Here is a 19,878-nt window from a genome sequence, read left to right as displayed (position 1 = left end):
TGCGGTGCGTGGGCTTCTCATTGCAGTGGCTTCTCTTGTTGCAGACCATGGGCTCTAGGCACGCAGGCTTCAGTAGTTGTGGCTTGCGGGCTCTAGAGCGCAGGCTCAGTAGTTGTGGCTCGCGGGCTCTAGAGCACAGACTCAGTAGTTGTGGCTCGCGGGCTCTAGAGCACAGGCTCAGTAGTTGTGGCTCGCAGGCTCTAGAGTGCAGGCTCAGTAGTTGCAGTGCACAGGCTTAGCTGCTCCGTGGCATGTGGGATCTTCCCAGACCAGTGATCGAACCTGTGTCCCCTGCATTGGCAGGCAGATTCTTAACCACTGCACCACCAGGGAAGCCCCACACCTTCAGCTTTAACTAGATGTCATCAATTGTTTTCCAAAGGGTTGTATCAATTTCTACTCCCAAATAGCAGTTCATAGGGGGTCCCCTTTGTCTGCATTCTTTCTAGATCAGACTTTTAAATGCTTTGCCATGATTTCTCTTTAAAGGGGAGAATGCAAATGAAGCTGTTATCTTCAGACTATATCACACCTTTAAACATTTTTATTTTTTACACTGGTATTACATTTTGACACTAAGTTATCACCGCACATCTCAGCTCAAATATACCCGCCCCTGGGAGGCCCCTCCCAAATCCCTGTAGAGGTTGGTTTCCTCTTCAGTCACTTTCTATCCCATCTCTCTGTTTATTTCCTGTATGATGCATTGGAATCTGAAATAATCTCTTGGGCTGTCTTTATTTATTGCTTTCTCCCCTACGGGTCTCCAAGGGCTCTTATCTGTCGTTACCAGATCTCTAGGCCTAGCTCAGAGCCTGGCACAGGGTAGGAGTGTAAGAAATACAGAATAAATGTAAGAGTATATGGCCTTTTTAAAAGCTAAAGCCAATTTAGACATTTATTAAACATCAGACTTATTTTTCAAAAATCTTGACGGTATTAGGCAAGTGATATTATCAGATAATCTTCCTCCTTTATTTTGCCCTTATCACTTCTGAACCACAGATTTTTTTTTTTTTTTTTTTTTGTGGTACGCGGGCCTCTCACTGTTGTGGCCTCTCCCGTTGCGGAGCACAGGCTCCAGACGCACAGGCTCAGCGGCCATGGCTCACGGGCCCAGCCGCTCTGTGGCATGTGGGATCTTCCCAGACCGGGGCATGAACCCGTGTCCCCTGCATTGGCAGGCGGACTCTCAACCACTGCACCACCAGGGAAGCCCTGAACCACAGATTTTGTAATTCATTTAACAAGTGTTTATCGATCACTTATTTGTCAGTGACTGTGCCATGAAACTACTCATGGGATGAAGACAAAATTATATGTCTGCATTGTTGCTGGAAGTGGGCTTGGGTGACTAAGACTGAATGAAATGTGAAATCTGGCTTCAAGAATGTCTCAAAAGAAGTAACATTTTTTCAGTAGAGAAGTAATAGTAGGAATTGTGATGAGAGCTAAAATTTGTTGGATGTTTACCACGTGCCAAGCCCTGAACCAGCTGCTTTACACGAATTATTTTTTTAATCCTCAGAAAAAGCATACAGGTAGTTACTATTAAAGTACAGTCACCTCTAGATCCATTTCACCTCCCTGAATTCTTCTATATGTGTGTGGAGAGAAAAGAGGGAGGGAGAAAAAAGAAGGATTTAAATTACCCAGGCAATCATGTGCACTATTTCAAGGAAGAGATGAAGTTGGCATTTCCTGGTCCTGAGATGTGTCTGGTCCCTGCCTGCTCTGCTATGATAACAGAAAGGATGGTCAAGGGTAATTTTTGATCATACTTGATTTTTTTTCCCTCTATACATTAGCTTTTAGAGCTACTGGCTTTGAAAATGAAGGCTCAGAGGAGCTGAATGTCTTCTACAGCAAAGTTACACGTCTGCACAAGCAGATTCAACAACTACTGGGACTAGATTCTTTGAACCTAACACATCTCCTAAATTTAATATGTCACATGTTTTATTCCTTTGACACAGTCCATGCTATGGACCTGATGATGCACTTTAGTGCATCATTTATTATCTGTTACAGAGATCATTTCCTTCAAAGAACACAGAACTGAGCAAACTCTAGGAGAGGTGCTAAAGATTGCAGTGAAGTCGCTTTCACTGGAGGCCTTTTAAATTACGATAGATTCTAGACTGACTTGGATTTGTCAGATGCTCTGGAGACAGGGGAAAAGAAATCTGGAAGGTTATTGTAAACCCAGGATTCTGTGACCATCTCATTGTTTCCCAAACTTCCTTGATCACAGAAATCACTTGCTAAAAAACAAAAACAGGAAAGAAATGCACATCCAAGCAAAAAACAAAACATGACTCCTGGCACATAGTAAAAGCTCAATAAATATTTGTTGAATAAATGCTTGAAGTAAAAGAATCACAAATTGAAAAACAAAATGTAGGATCTGATTTTTGCTAACAACATTTCCCAAACCATATGTGTTTCTGTTTACACACACACACACACACACACACACACACACACACACCCCTATACTTGTTATATAAGTTTGTATCATCATAGGTAAAATCTTTAAAGGTGTTTAATGAACTGTTTAGTTCTCTTTGGGGAGAGAGAAACTGTTTTTGCTCCTGAGGTGATGAAATTTTAATAATTTAATAAAACCCCAATAGTTTTAATAATTTTAAAATAATAAGGGCTAATCATTTTGTAATTTTAATCATGGAATAAATTAAATAATTTGAATAATTTGAAAAATAAAATGTTGGGAGAGTGATGTTCTTTTTTCTATAACTATCTGCCACTGATTTTCAATTACAAAATTAAATTTGAAAAGTATTCATCAGATGCCTCCCTCATTCATGGCTGAGAGCCGGGCATTTTCAGAACATGAAGAAGTCCACTCCTGCCCTAGAGATACTACGATTTGACAAAGGACGAAAACTGAACAATATGAGATTGAAATTATAGCTCAAGATAACACCAGAAAGGCAGTCTAGATTACTTCCAGGGAGGGGTGCGGGGGAAAAGGCATCCAGGTGGTCTGCAGAGAGAGGGCCTGAAGGTTTGTGGGGTAGACAGGGTCAAAAAAGGTTTAGTGCAATAATCCAACAGAAAAATGAGCAAAGTTTCCCAAAAAAGGAAATTTAAGTAACCCCTAGACATATGAAAAGACGCCCAGCCTCACCATAAGGGAAAGACAAATGAAAACCTCAATGATGTAGTGTCTCCCACCTATCACACTGGCAGAAGAAAAACAAAGTGGACGTGTCCCATGAGAGTGAGGCTGTGAGAAACAGGCACCCCTCCCACGCCACCGGTGGGACTGTAGACTGGTGGGATCTCCCGGGAAGATAATATGGCCGTGAAACCCAACTTAAACACACACGTACCTTCAGACCCAGAAATTCTAATTCTGGGATTGATCCTCTAGTGTATTTGCACATGGACAAGATGACATATGTACAAGGCTAGTCACTGAGATGTTGTCAGAGCAAGAGACTGGGAGGAAAAGTAAACTAAGCGCCCATGAAACAGCCCCGTGAAAGGGGGCTGTTTCCATCACTTAGAGCCATGCAATGGACTACTGTGGCTACTAAAAAGAAAGTCTAATATTTATTGAATGTGCCAGGTGTTATTCTAAGTTGTAGGTGCTTCTTCACTTGCTTAATCCTCTCAGTAACCCTCTGGAGAATTTAGGTATGGTCCCCTCCACTTCACAGAGGAGGAAATGGAGGCACAGAGAAATTTAATAACTCGCCCAGTGTTACACAACTAGTAAGTAGCAAGGTTAGTGTTAAGTGAAAAAACTCAAGGTCTGGATGGTGCGTATAGAATGCTCACATTTGTCTAGAAAAGAGAGTAAAAAAAAATGTATATGTATATATTTAGGTAACTATGTAGACACGTGTGTATGGATATGTACATAAATATATGCTTTTATTTGTTTAGAATATTTCTAGAAGGAGGCAGGAGACTCTGAGAATCTATTAACTGTGGCTGCCTCTGGGGACAGAAACTCATTTTCTGGAAGACAAAGGAGGGACTGAGATTTACTTTACGCTGTATAGAATTTCATACCTGCTGAACTTTTGTATCATGTATATTCAATACCTCTTCAACAACTTTAATTTAAAAGTTTTTTTGAATAGAAGGGGAAGGAGCTAGAGATCATTCTTACAAGCTCTCGATGCGTGCGGTCCATTCTGGCACCCCTGGGACCTGTGGCTCCTGGGCACTTGAGATGTGGCTGGTCTGGGTTGAGATGTACCCTAAGTTTACAATACACCCCTGATTTCAAAGACTTAGTATGAAAAAAAGTAAAATATTGAATTAATAATTTTTTGTATCGATGATGTGTTAAAAAACACTATTTTGCTATATTTGGTTATATATTATTAAAATTAATTTTACCTTTTAACTTTTTAAAAAAGAAAGCTACTAGAAAGTTTAAAATTACACGTGGCTCACACTATATTTCTTTTTTTTTTTTTTTTTTTTGCGGTACGCAGGCCTCTCCCTGTTGTGGCCTCTCCTGTTGCGGAGCACAGGCTCCGGCTGCGCAGGCTCAGCGGCCATGGCTCACGGGCCCAGCCGCTCCGCGGCATGTGGGATCTTCCCGGACCGGGGCACGAACCTGTGTCCCCTGCATCGGCAGGCGGACTCTCAACTACTGCGCCACCAGGGAAGCCCCTCACACTATATTTCTACTGGGCAGCACAGGTCTGAACCTCTCTTAAGGCCTATTGATAACACACATGAAGCAGTGACTTACACTTAAAAAGGAATTCTCAAAGAGTATCTTTCTTTGAATCCTCTCAAAACTTCAGTGAAAAAGGAATTATCATTACGGTTCCCCAGTTACAGAGGAGGAAGCAAAGTGCTCATTCAGAGTCCATTATATTTTCTTTCAATTTATATTTTTATCCCAGAGCCCTGATCGTGTAGGAAGGAAGGAGAGGGTTGCAGAATTAAACGCACGGGGACTTATTCCATATAGTTTCTTTCCAAGAGCTGCAGTGATAACTCTGGTTAGCTGTGACTCATGATATAAATGATGCTAAATAAATTACCTCTCACGTGGCAATCTCATTTTTCCTATCAAGGCCCTTTTCTATTTCTAACATTCCAGTAAAAGCGTCCATCTCAAAAGTCCCAGTTACTCTGAACAGATTGTCTTTTCAGGGCTGGGTGGTGATGTTGGGAAAGGTGTTTTACGAAAGACATTCTGTGGAAATTTACTCATTTGTTTGTTTCCATTTTCAGACCACCTAGCTAAGCTCACGTTGCTCACCTTTTGTTCACAAGCCTGCTCCGGCTTGATTTTCATGGTTTCCTACAAAGTGGCCATGGCTGGGGTAGCTTACTGGTGTTCTTTTGTTCTGCTTTGCCTTTGAATGAATGTGGGTTTTCTGCAAGGAGCGTGTGTCTCTCCTTAGCATCCTACCTTTCTGCAGGATGGCTTGGTGAGGGAGCAAGAGGGAAGATGTCTAATACGGAAGAATTTGGCCACTGAGAGGTTGATTGTTCTGGCTACAACTATGTGACTCGTGAAACTGAGTTAGGAATACATTCCCAGAAGCAGAATATTTAGGGAGTGGATGAGGTAGGGAAAGACAAACTGTAAGGGTAATAGTGGCTGATGCATACAGTGGAGTTATTAGCTCCTGTGCCAGTGATCAGAGTCGGCATTCAGGGTGACATGTACATATATCATGTCGTTATTTTATTTATTTGTTTGTTTATTTATTTATTTCATGTTGTTATTTTATACATCCCTAGAGAAGAGAAAATGCCTTCAATTAAACTATGACACACCAATGATTATAGATGTATCCTGATTTCAGAGATGTTAAAATGTGGGGAAAATGTCTGAATTATAACCAGTGAAATACAGGGTCAAAATTACCTCTGAAGTCCCCTTAGGAAGGGCCTTCAGGTTGAGGACAGTTATGGGATGCACGGTTGTCCCTTTGGTTGAGTGTCCACTGACGTGGCTGGCTACCCCTGTGGGGACCACAGCTCCACGATAAACGCATTTTTAAACACCTGAGCCCTGGAGGTGAGATGTCTGCACCTGGGACCGAGGCCGCTGGAGGCTCCTCCCCAACCCCAGCTCATGTCAGGGCCCCTTGAGAACATCGGCCTGTGGAATCACTTACACTGAACACATTATTCTCTCTCATTAATTTCCCCAGCTCCTGTGGTTGACTTTGCCCATAAGTTAAGTGTCCATGTGGTGCAAATGTTTACTCTGTGCCAAGAACTATGTTAAATATTTTTACATGGATTAAATCATTCAATATTCACCATACTCCTATATGGTGGTGGCCGCCATAATCCTCAGTTTACAGATGAGGAGGCTGAGGCAAAGAGAGGTTAAGCAACAAACCAGAAGTTACACAGTAGAGGATTTGAAAATAGGAGAACAGGCCTGTAGCTTGAGGCTCCATTTCAGAAAGACTGTATCTAGTTTCAGTGCCAGGTAATCCAAGTCCCAAGGGCAAATAATTAGAAAAAACATCCTCTGTCTACAGTCCTTCACAAACAGCTGAAGAATTTTGGCAAAGTTTAGAAACGGGGTGATGATATTTAAAATGTTTTAAGCTAACCAAATCTGAGTGGCTACCTTTTGCCATCCTGGAGAAAACATTATATTTTTCTTTACTTACACAATGATTCCCTGATTGAGTTTTGGAAGGTTTTTACTTTCTCAACAATCTGCTTACTCAATAGTTATAAGAGAGAGGATGGGCTTTCCTGGTGGCGCAGTGGTTGAGAGTCCGCCTGCCGATGCAGGGGACGAAGGTTCGTGCACCGGTCTGGGAAGATCCCACATGCCGCGGAGCGGCTGGGCCCGTGAGCCATGGCCGCTGAGCCTGCGCCCCCGGAGCCTGTGCTCCTCAACGGGAGAGGCCACAACAGGGAGAGGCCTGCGTACCGCAAAAAAAAAAAAAAGATCTTAGCTTGGTGAGCAAACAAGGAGGCTGTTAAATGCAGAAAAGAACAGCTAAATAAATAAATAAATATCAGTGTAAAAATGTAACAATACAGCTTATAATCCATGAGATTATAATCAACTTACCAAAAAAAAAAAAAAAAGAAAAAAAGAAAAAAGAACAGTCAAAAATAAATAAATAAATAAATAAATAAAATTTAAAAAAAAAAAAAGAGAGAGGATGCAGAGAAGATGATTTTTTTTTTTTTTTTTGGCCTCACTGCACAGCATGCGGGATCTTAGTTCCCCCACCAGGGATCGAATCCGTGCCCCCTGCAGTGGAAGTGCAGAGTCTTAACCACTGGACCACCAGGGAAGTCCCAAAGATGATTTTCAAATAACACATTGAGATTCTGAGATATTAGCCCCGAGGCTAAAGTACAAATTATATACAAGTTTTCCAGGAAAGAATTTATAGCTGGGTCCTTAGTGAGATATCTATGTTTGCAGGCTCAGTGGAAACAAATTGGGGGTCATTTTAAGAACATGCATTTTTGGGAATTCTGAGATCTGTTTAAATCTACAGTCACAGTAAAAAGAATGATAAAATCAATCTTCCCTTTGCACTCCCAAAAAGAATTGTAAAAATAGCCAACAATTACTTATACAGCTCTTTATTTTCCCTTGAGAAATGGTAATTTTTTTCTAGAATGCAACTTGAATTCCTTTTCATCTAATTGAGTGCACTCGTGTTTAAAACCTGAAGAGTCATGTCTCGGGCTTCCCTGGTGGTACAGTGGTTAAGAATCCACCTGCCAATGCAGGAGACACAGGTTCGAGCCCTGATCTGGGAAGATCCCACATGCCGCGGAGCAACTAAGCCCGTGCACCACAACTACTGAGCCTGCGCTCTAGAGCCCGTGAGCCACAACTACTGAGCCCCGTGTGCCACAACTACTGAAGCCCGCACACCTAGAGTCCGTGCTCCCAACAAGAGAAGCCACGGCAATGAGAAGCCCACGCACCACAGTGAAGAGTAGTCCCTGCTTGCCGCAACCAGAGAAAAGCCCGTGTGCAGCAACGAAGACCCAATGCAGCCAAAAATAAAATAAAATAAATTTCTTAAAAAAAAAAAAAGGAATCATGTCTTGAGAGCCTACTGTTTGCCAGCCACGGTGCTAAGTTCTTTACACATGTTAGCTCCCTGATTCCTCCCAATAACCCAGTAGGGGTGGGGAGGATGGGTACAGTATTATCTTTATTTCATGGATATGAAAACTTAGGCTCAGAGAAGCTAAGCAACTTTCCCAAGGTCACACAGCTAAATAAATGGTAAAGCTGAAATTGGAACCAAAATCTGTATTTTTTTTTTAAATCCATTTTTTCAAAAAATGCGTTTTCCTACAGTTTGCCTAGAATGTTACACAAACCTTCCAGTCCAATCTCTCAATTTGCTTTGAAAAACAGTCTTTTCAACATATGCCTAAAGAAAACAATTACGAACAATTTGAAAATTAGGAAATTGATAACTAGTGCGGACTAACTTGTGTCCCTCTAAAATTCATGTTGAGGGGACTTCCCTGGTGGTGCAGTGGTTAAGAACCCACACTCCCAATGCAGGGGGCCCAGGCTCGATCCCTGGTCAGGGAACTAGATCCCACATGGATGCTGCAACTAAGAGTTTGCATGCCGCAACTAAGGAGGCTGCCTGCCATAACTAAGACCCAGTGCAACCAAATAAATAAATAAATAAATTTAAAAATAAACAAAATTTGTGTTGAGTTCTCACACTCAACATGACTATTTGGAGACGGGGCCTTTAAGGCCTTGAAGTCATAAGGGTGGGGCCCTAATCAGGCAAGACTGGTATCTTTCTAAGAAGAGGAGGAGACACCAGAGATCTCTCTCTCCCCATCCACACGCACAGAGAAAAGGCCACGTGAGGACATGGCAAGAATGCACCATCTGCAAGTCGAGGAGACAGCCCTCACCAGAAACCAAACTTGATCTTGGACTTCCAGCCTCCAGAAGTATGACAGGATACATTTTTGTGGTTAAAACACCCAGTCTGTGATTTTCTATGATGGAAGCCTAAGCTGACTAATACAATTAAAAAAAACAAAACAAAAAAAAACCACCACATGAGGGAGGAGACCACCCTCCATACAGACAGCAATGTGAATGGCCCTCTCTCTGGGTGTTACTTCCATTTTACAGGTAAAGTCACAGGTATGTAGCTGAGTGGGATTTTGAACCCAGCACAGGTGACTTCCAAAGCCTGTGTCCTTAGCCACCAGGGTGGAGGTGAATCACATAAGTTTGATTTCATGCCCTTTTCTTTGTCAAACTTAAGGCTGTTTAAATTTATCTCTACAATATGCCTTATTTAAAGTTTGAGGCAGTTCCATTTCTCACTCTGTCAAGGGAGCCAGGAGAGGGAAATATTGTGACTATTCCCTTTATCAGGATGTTTTCAGCCACAAGTCCCAATAGATGCACGAAATTTGGCTCAAACAATAAGGCCATCTTTTTCTTCACTTAACAAAACCCAGAGGTTGGCTGTTCCAAGACTGGTTCAGGAGATCACCAACACCATCAAGAAAGCAGCCCTCTCCATCTTTCCATCCCATCCCCCTTGTCACTTTCGCTTTGCCCTGAGCGAGTGTCCTCATAGACACAGGAAGTGCTGGAGCCGCAGCACTCCCTCCTACAGCAATGTTAAAGGAAGGAAAAGGGGATCTATCCCTGAGCATCCCTCTTTATAGCGGAAGAAAACTTTCTTGCAAAGTCCTCCAGCAGGTTTTCCCCTTTGTGTGTGGCCAGAACTGGGTTACATGCCCGCTTCTAGAACATTCTCTGGCAAAAGGGCTCAATGGATGGGTGGAAAGGTGGTGGGAGCTCACTTTCCTTGAGCACCCACCTCCAGATACCTGAATAAAATTGGAGGTCTTATTTCAAGGAAGAAAGGGAAGGTAGCAGTTGCGTATGTGATCAAGATCTTTGCTTGCAATCTTGTTTCAGGCAAAGTTCACCTGTGAAGCTGGCTAAGTGCAGTTCACTCCAGAAATCCCTAGACTCTCTACTGCATTGCCCTGTGTCTTCATATTTCAGGCTTTCAAATAACCTTGCTGCCGCCAAGGAGATAAACTGAGATGCTAAACTGCAAGGCAGGATTGTTCCATTACAAAAGTACTGCTGGTAATTAAATTCTCCAATTACAGGTAGTCAGATTAGTGAGACTAGCAGGGTATATTTTAACTAGTAACTCAGTTGGGGTTACTAAAGATGGAAAGAGATAAATTTAAACAGCCTTAAGCTTGACAAGGAAAAGGGCATGAAATCAATTTGTATGTAAATTTCTTCCAGTCAGAACTTCCCAGAAGAAGAGAGTTGCGCAGAACACACATTCTTCTGGGTTAAAATCCTTCCCGAGACCATCTGTCTGTTTAAAAGTAACTGAACATTGATGTCAGGAGTTTCGAGTCTAATCGTGAAAAAAAGAAATGTCATCTTTCTTGACGGTTTACAGGCAATGAAGAGAAAAGTACACAGTGTGCTTTTCTGACATAACTTATTACTTTTCTTTCCAAGGTGAACCCCTGGTTCCACATCCTGCACCAACTTCCATGGGGGGAAATAATACTATAAGACAAAGGATTCAATTGTTGATGTGACATCTAGTTTGTAGCTTGAGGCCATCTTTCCCTACTGATATTCTGTTGACTTAACTGAAGGGAAGAGCAAATGATAATAAAACGGATGATAATGACTATGACAGCCAATAGCTAACCTTTCCAGAGCACTTGCTATAAACCAGACGTTGTACTTTCATGTGTAAAACTAGGATCACACACTGGGTTGCTATGAACCCAGCTACCCAATGAAGTGGATCCCTTAGTTAGCCAATTTTACAAATAAGGAAATTGAAATTTAGAGAGATTAAGTAATCATCCTGAGAGTCAGAATACTTCAGCCTTGGTTCTAGCCCTATCACCAACAAGCTTTATAACTGCAGGGGGTTGAACTGTGCTTCCCCCAAATAACAGGTCCAAGTCCTAATCCTTGGTACCTTGAATAGAACCTTATTTGGACAAAGGGTCTTTGCAAATAATAAAGTTAAGGATCTCGAGATGAGATAATTCTGGATTATCGGGGTGGGCCCTAAATCCAATGACAAAGGTCCTTATAAAAAAAGGAGAAGATAGAGATACAGAAAGGAAGACATGTGAAGACAGAGGCAGAGATTGGAGTGATGTGGCCACAAGCCAAGGAATGCAAGGAGCCACCAGGAACTGAAGGAGGCAAGGAAGGATTCTTCCCTAGAACCTTTGGAGAGAGCATGGCCCTGCTGAGACTTTGATTTAGGACTTGTGTTCTCCACAACTCTGAGAAAATAAGCTTCTGTTGTGTTAAACCATCCAGTTTGCGGAACTTTATTATGGCAACTCTAGGAAACAAATGCAGTAACTACAGGAAGATCCCTCTGGGCTTTGGTTTCCTCATCTGTAACAGGCAAGGTTTGGAATATACCAGTGGTTCTAAATACAGATGAGGAACCTGGACCAGTCATGGGGTGGGGGGTGGATATGCAAACCAGTGGTTCTAGGTCAGGGGCAGTTTTACCCCTCAGGGAACATTTGGGAATGTCTGAAGACACTTATGATTTTCACAACTGGGTGAGAAGGGAGGGTGAGATTATTACTAGCATCTAGTGAGTGGAGACCAGGGATGCTGCTAAACATCCTTCAAGGCACAGGACAGACCCCACCCCAGAGAATGACCTGGCCCAAAGCATCAGTAGTGCTGAGGTTGAGAAACCCTGATGTATACCACGCTAAGGTGCTGTTTATAAGCAACATGTTATTGAATGTTCACAGCCACATTCTAGGGCAGGTATTAGTAGTAGTATTTTTCCCATTTTATAGATGAGTACACTGAGGCTAAGAGAAGTGATTTCTTCAAGGCCACAGAGCTGGGAAGTGGTAGAGCTAGGATTTGAATTTTTGCTTTTATTTTTTAAAAAATAGAGCTAGATTTATTCAATGAAAAGAATACCCTTTATTCAGAAATTGTCCTTTTTTCCCTAATTGTGGTATCACAATACCCATCCTAAAGTGAAATGATGGTGTTGGTAGCTGCTACTCTTTTAATTTAAGGTCCTTTGGGTTTGTATAATAAAAAGTTGGGAATCCTATATCTTGCCACACATTTTGATCAGAGACATTTCACTCCGGGGGAACCACAGGAAAAGGTCATTTGTTGAGTTTCTTCTAGTTCTAACACTGAAAACATGTTTCTGCCCCAGTTGGGCCTCCACAAGATCCTCTAAGACACTAAGAACTCTATCTCTAAGCATGCACTGGACATGGATTAATGACCCAGACAGGACAAGGTCTATGTTGACCATCAACTACATTGAGGATGCAGTGAATATATTAGAAAGAAGAAATAAAGCTGGCTCTCATGGTACCAGATTCGAAAAATTAACCACTACTGAAATTTTGACTTTAATTTTTTCACTATTTTTTTCATTCATTTGTCTGTTTGTTCATCTATTCATTCGTTCATTCTGTTTGTTCATTTATTCATTCATTCATTCTGTAGCACCATTTTTGGAGCTCATGTTGATGTGCCTGACATTGTGTGAGGGCTGCAAAGTCAGATGCTGTGGTTATGAATTATTCAGGAAGTGCAGGAAGAGAGAAAGATACTGGCTCAAACTGACTGACTGTGCCAGGTCTACTTAGTCCAGATCTAGCTACTTTACCTGTATTTACTCATTTAATCCCTTAATGACCTATGGTTATCATCCATTTTATAGATAAGAAACTAAGGTACAAGACCTTACATTGCTTGAGGTCCTGGTAGAGACAGGATCTGAACCCAAACAGTTCTATTCCAAACTCTACCCTTTCAGTCACTACCTCTCTGTATAGAAGTAATTATAACACAAGATAATACTTGGTTGCATTTTTTTCACCTCCTAGTACTGCCAAGAAAAAGCTTTGTTACAACAAATTCTCACTGCTGTTTGATGGAAAGCTACTTTTCCATGATTCACATTTTACCGACGAGAAGACTGAGGTTTGAAGAGGTCACATGATTGCTTCTAACCACCCACCTCTGAAAAGGCATGAGAGCTTTGCCTTCAGCGAGCTGGGTTTAAATCCTGGCCCTGTCACTTTCTGGCTGTGTGACCTTGGGCAAGTTATTTAAACTTTCTGAGCCTCAGTTTCCTCATTCACAAAATGATGCAAAGTCATTTCTATTCATAGGTTTGTTGAGACGATTAGGTTAGAACAGGACTGCACAAATTGGCCCATGGGCCAGATACGTTCCACCAACTGTTTGGCACAGGTGTGTACTAATAATGTTTTTTACATTTTTAAATGGCTGGGGAAAAAAATCAAAAGAAGAATAATATTTTGTAACACATGAAAATTACATGAAATTCAAATTTCAGTGTCCATAAAGTCTTACTGGGACATAGCCACGCCCACCGCTTTACACACTGCCTTTGGCTACTTTCCATTCAAAGGCAGGTTGAGTAGTTGCCACAGAGACTGTATGGCTTGCAAAACCGAAAATATTTACTCTTTGTCCTTTTATAGACAAAGTTGGCTGACCTCTGGATTAGACGACAAATAGAAAATCCATGCCAGGTACTCAATAACTATTATTATAAATAACAACGAAAAGAATGATGTATCATTTGAAATGTCCAGTACCTCTGAAGTCAGTGTTTAAAATTGTACGGAATTTTATCATTATTTGAAGTGAAAAGAAAAACCTTTTACCTACTGAGTGATTCAAAAGTCCGAAGATATAGGGAATTAACACTTGTTTATTAAATAGAAATCTAACAGGAACAAATAGCTTATATCCCCGAAGTCTATTATCTTTGTTTTCTCCCAGCTGTCAGCTCTTATCACCTGCAAATATGTACATTTTTCCTCTTGTCATAAGCACTTCTACAGACTTTACATTTTTTAAAGGCTGTATTTTTTGACCCCCCAATTAAAGGAGATCTCAATGTCCAACAATGGAACAATAATGAAATGAGCTTGGGTACATTTAATATTCAATAAAGTCATACCCAGCTTCTACAAATGAGAATTAAGAAGAATTTGCAGGGCTTCCCTGGTGGCGCAGTGGTTGAGAGTCCGCCTGCCGATGCAGGGGACACGGGTTCGTGCCCCGGTCCGGGAGGATCCCACATGCCGCAGAGCAGCTGGGCCCGTGAGCCATGGCCGCTGAGCCTGCGCGTCCGGAGTCTGTGCTCCGCAACGGGAGAGGCCACAACAGTGAGACGCCCGCGTACCGAAAAAAAAAAAAAAAAGAAGAATTTGCAGCAACATGGAAAAGTGATTATAATGATAACTGATACAATATGATCTACACTTCGTAGTAACATGGAAAAAGATAATTGTCGGTGTGTGTATACAAAACACACACACACACACATATATAAAACATTTACATATATATAACATTAGAAAGAAATATCCCCCAAAATATTAATAGAAATCATCTCTGAGTTATGGGGTAATTTTAATTTCCTTCATTATAAGTTTACATGTTTCTGTATTTTTCAGTTTTTCTATAATGAGTATAAGATGTTTTTACATCAGGGAAGAACATTAAAAGAAAAAGTCAGAAGCATAATTGCAGGATTCTGTGATTTTAATTGAGAAAAACGAACACTTAAGAAAAAAGACTATAAATAAATATAAAAAACCCAGAATTGTTTCATAGACAGTGAAATTCAGTAGGCCATGTTGTCTGTTTTCTAAGTAAAAACAAATAGAAAACGTTATCATTATTGGTCCCATGTCTTTTATGATTTTAAAATTACAATTCTATATATTTTACTCATAGAAAGCCTGTTGAAGACAGTACAGCTTTAAACGGAAATTTAAAACTCTGCTCACACTCCACCACCTCCACGTTATTTTAAGAATAATTTCTTTTTTCCTTACACAATTACAATCAACTTAAACTTACTGATTGTGTATTTAAAAAAAAAACTAACTCGTGTTACTAGTTTGACAAGTATTACCCCATATTGGAAGCAAGAGGAATGCTTTCTAAGTGACCAGTTGTCACACATCTCAACTAAATCAAACCTGTTTTTCCAGCTTATAAGTCACCTTTTAATTATGCAAATAAAAGTACAGCCTAAAGAAATAGGTCAGGAGAGGAAACTCTGACTAATTAATCCAGGTGAACATAATGTTATCTTTCCATGTGAGCATGTATTTCACCAACCAGGTGATATTAAAGTTAAAACCAGGTAGGTTTATCAGACAACATGATTAAAGACCTTAACATCCAGCTGAACTAAACCATAGAAGAATTTGTGCTTTTGTATTTCTCAACAGGCGTCTTGAGTTGAGCTTACACACTCTAGAAGCTCAAGGTAAAAAGATTTATGTTCATTAGTGTTCACAGAGGGCTCTGATTTTCTGATGACTTTGTTCCCTATCATCACAGATTACAGCTTAAAAAAACACGTGTATGTGTATTAAGATATTAGTTGCTATTGCTGAGTGGTAGGATTTCAGGTGATTTTTCCATTTTACTTTTCTATATTTTTCTCCTTCTCGTCTATGAACATGGACTATATTTATAATGAGTGAAGTAAACAACACAAAAATAAAATAAGTAACGTATCATTTCATTCATTCAGCAGCTCAGTAAGACGCACGCTGGGCACTCCCTCACCTCGTTCCTCTCTTTGGAAGAAAAGGGCTGAAAGCCAGGTAGCAAAACCAATGTGGTTCACCCAGAGCATTTTAGGGAACAATGGATAATTGAGCTCATAAATGGGAAAAGCCTTCTACAAAGTACAAAACCTTAAAAAAATAAGATGCTCCTTGGGTGAATCCCAACAGGTGTGCAAACCCCAGCTTTGCCAATAGTTGGATACCTTGTTTTCACTGTCTGGGTCTCAACTCTGCCTTTATGTTGAGGAAGCGACTGTAACGCATAAACAACAGGTGTGGCTGTGTGCCCATACAAATTTATTTGTGGATCCTGAAAATTACATTTCATATGATTTTCAGGGGTCACAAAGCATTCTTTTTCTTTTTTTCAACCATTTAAAAATGGAAAAACCACTCTTCACTGGTTTGTCATTCAAGATAGATGGCAGGACGCCGTGTGTGGACCACAATGCAGAGTTCTCCCCTAAAGGATATGAAAAGGACGGCAGAAGACAAAGGGAGAGAAAGGATCTCCAGTCCAGCGTTTCCCGGCATTCATCATTCTTGCAGCGCCATCAAATTCTTGCCACGTCTGAGTATTCAATAGTTTACTTAATACACATAAAACAGTTTAACTCATGTGCTTTTACTTACACGTATTTATTTTAAAAGGAAATTTTGTCTATCACTGTCATGATGAAGAACTCAGTATTAGTTATCATAAATAGAAGGTAACGGTGCAAATGAATTAAAAAAAATTAAACCCTAGTTAGGCATGCTCATCTACTAAGGCCTCAGCACCTGAGGGCTGCTACTCTTTGTTAAATGGGAAATTAGTGAGTGTGGAAAGGCATTAAGGATCTCTTAGCACCAAACAGAGGCTTTCTCCTAATGTAATCAGGCAGATTGACGGTGAACCTTCTCAGCATTGTTGAATGCCCTATCCATGCCCCACCTAAACTGTCCAGCACAGGAGTTAAACTCATCTCCAGACCACCCCCTCGAGCCCATTCCTCACTTTGGGAAAACTGACCTTGCCAAAGTTTCCCAAAGCATATTCCACGGTGATGGGCATTTAACTGGTCCCCTAATCCAAGACTTCCTTCAATGACTATATCCTGAATGAAGAGAAAGTTCACCTTTTTTAGGACCAAAATTTGCTTACTAATAACTTTAACTAAAATTAAACCATGGTTTGTGAGCGTTAGAACAAATGGGAGGGTTATAAAACTGCTCCGAGTGTGTCCAAGACAATAAAACTAGGATGGTCTTAAGGATGAAATGAGAATTCCTACTTAGCTTTTTTGTTTGTTTGTTTAGGGGAGGATCATATCCATCGTTAGGCTTAGAAAGTTAATCCGCAACCTCATTCCTATGAGTTTTTGGGTCCTTCCAAGTCTACTGTCCCGCTTTGGGGCCTTTAGAATTGAATTTATTGTCTGTGAGAGTTCTCTCTATTTCAATTTTAGTGTCAAAGAATGCCTGTTTTTTTTTTTTTTCCTTCTAGGCAAATGAGATTAAATTAGTAGTCAAATTTTGTGTGAAGTTTACCAATGTTCCCCGCTCTTTATTTTTGCTGTTGGTTTAAGAGTAAAATTTTGTCTTGTTCTTTAAGATTATAATTGCTACTTAGGATTCTAGGTTGTAATTTTGCTGTTATGTAAATTACATCACTTCAGTAGCAAAACCCAGTAAACAGTATTTATTTCCTTCCTCTGCTTTGGAAACTGATTCCTTTTGAAAAATGAAATGCAGAAACTAATGAAAGCAAGACCCAGTATCTGCCTGGATCTAGCTGATCTGATTTTAAACCAGCCTGCAGAGGAAGGAACAGACAAAAATGATGCAATCCTAGCTAGCACTCTTGGCTGTTTCTGACCATCCAGAAGCAACACGACTAATATGTCAAGTGAAAAAATGTTTCTTTGATTAAAGTCATAACAATATATTATGTGTAATAACACAAGGGAGTATACATGACTCAGATTCCAGAAATGTTAGACACTGGAGGCTCAGCAACAGAAATCAACTAGTGGGGACTGCTCTGCTGGACGGGGTGTTTGGGAAAAGCTTGCCAATTGCACGTTGAAGTTAAACAGAAGCCTAACTTAATTTTTATTCCATGTTAAAAGTAGTGGATTATGTATTTGCAGCTGAGAGGGATACTGAAAGCCCTTAAAAAAATAGTGTCTTTAACAAGATAGAAGTTTATTTTCTTTCCATTGAAAGCTAGGTAGGTGGTCTAGGGCTGCTATGAACTCCTTGGACCCAAGCTGCTTCTCTGTCTTCTCTGCTTTGCAGATTCGACTGACCTCAGGGCCCCAGATGTCAGCAGCCAAGTTCCAGGCAGCAAGACGGAGGAAGGAGCAGAGAAGACAGCAAAGCTACTCATCTGCCACCTGCCACTTCTTTATACATCCTATTGGCCAGAGTGTAGTCACATGACCTCAGCTAAACTAGATAGGAGGCTTGGAAATGTAGCCTTTTTTTCTTGGTGAAAATTTTCAGCCCAGCTGAAAATTCTATTATGTGGAAGAAAGAGAGTTGGGATCTTGAGGGACAACTTAAGAGTTTCTACCAGAACAAAATGATCTTGCTGGATTTAGCCTAAAGATTCATATGCATGAAGAAAATCATTCATTCATTCATCCAATGGTTTAACTCAACAAATATTTATTGAGCACATACTACGTGCCAGGCACTGTTTTATGGGCTGAGCTACACTGGTGAATAAAACACAGTTCCCTGGCCTCAGGGAGCTTATGCCCTAGCAGGGAGGGAAAGATATCAAATAATAAATATAAGTAATTAAATTACATACTATATTAGTAGGTACAGATTATTATAGCAGAAAAGAATAACAGGACGGGGGTGTGGAAGTCAGCGAAGGTGGTTGCAATTTTATGTAGGTAGATGGGTGGGTCTCATTGAGAAGGGGACATTTGTGCAGACTTAGAGGTGAGGGAGTGAGTCTTGCAGAAATCAGGGGAAAGAGGCTCCCAGGCGGAGGGAACAACCAATGCAAAGGTCCAAAGGTGGGAGCATGCGTGATTGAGTGATGTTTGCAAAGAAGCAGGAGACCAGAGCTGGCTGGAGCAGAATGAATTTTGAGATGAAATCAGAGAAATAATAGGAGGCTAATTCATTTGGAGTGGGCTTTTGCAGCTGTTATAAGTACTCTGGCTTTTCCTCTGAGTGAAATGAGAGCTATTACAGTGTTTGAAGTGGTAGAGTTCTAAATACATAGAGTTTATAAATAAATAAACACACCCATATACGGGGAGTGGACTAAAAATGTTATAACTACTAGGGTGCATGATTTAAACTTTGGAGATCACTGGCTGGACCTATTTTCTGCATCTATGTAAGAAAAACTGAGACATAATGGTATTCTACCAGATTAAATTTCTGATCAGAAAATTTTATTTATGAGCAATATTGGGCCATCATGGGTGGCAATAATCACTTTATCCACTAACGGTTATTAGGAACTCACTATGGCTGGCACTGATCTAAGTCCTTTATCCAGGTTAACCTGTTGCATCCTCACAACCACTCTATTATTATCCTCTCTTTTATAGGTGAGGAAACAGAGAGGTAAAGTGACTTGCCCAAGGTCACACAGCTAGCAAGTAGTGAAGCTGGGATTGGACCCCAGGCATATGCGTAGCCCACACTCCAGTTTTTAAATGTATTTAAACTTTTCTCCACTTTATTTTTTATATATTTTTTGGCCGCACCACACCCCACTGCTTGTGGGATTTTAGTTTCCCAACCAGGGGTCAAACTTGGGTCCTCAGCAGCAAGAGCTCAGAGTCCTAACCATTGGACCACCAGGGAATTCCCGAGCCCACACTCTTAACACTACACTAAACTGCCTCAGAGATGATTCAGATACTTGCTATGTCCTGTAGGGTAAAATAGTGTTCTGAACAGCAAAGTGGGGTACGACCTGCCTTTTCAGGTCTGTAAATCTCGATGTTAATATGATTTGCTGATCTAACATCTGAGAGTTTGTGTGCAGGGCTGGACATGTCCTGGAGGGTCATGATGATGGTCTCATATCAGCTGGTATTCCTGGCAGGACTGCTGGCACATGCCCTGGCACACTGTCCGTCACATTTAAGCCAAGCCTCCAGAAGCTACATCATCCTTTATCCTTTACGATGTGCCTCCTATAGCTTGACATGTGACCATCACTACTAGTATCGTGTCCAACTCAGATTAATATAGAATAATGAGTGAGGGCATGATCTTGGGTCAGGGAAGACC

This window comes from Mesoplodon densirostris, chromosome 16 (assembly GCF_025265405.1).
Source record: "Mesoplodon densirostris isolate mMesDen1 chromosome 16, mMesDen1 primary haplotype, whole genome shotgun sequence".
Lineage (NCBI taxonomy): Eukaryota > Metazoa > Chordata > Mammalia > Artiodactyla > Ziphiidae > Mesoplodon > Mesoplodon densirostris.
Note: the sequence above shows the minus strand (reverse complement) of the source record.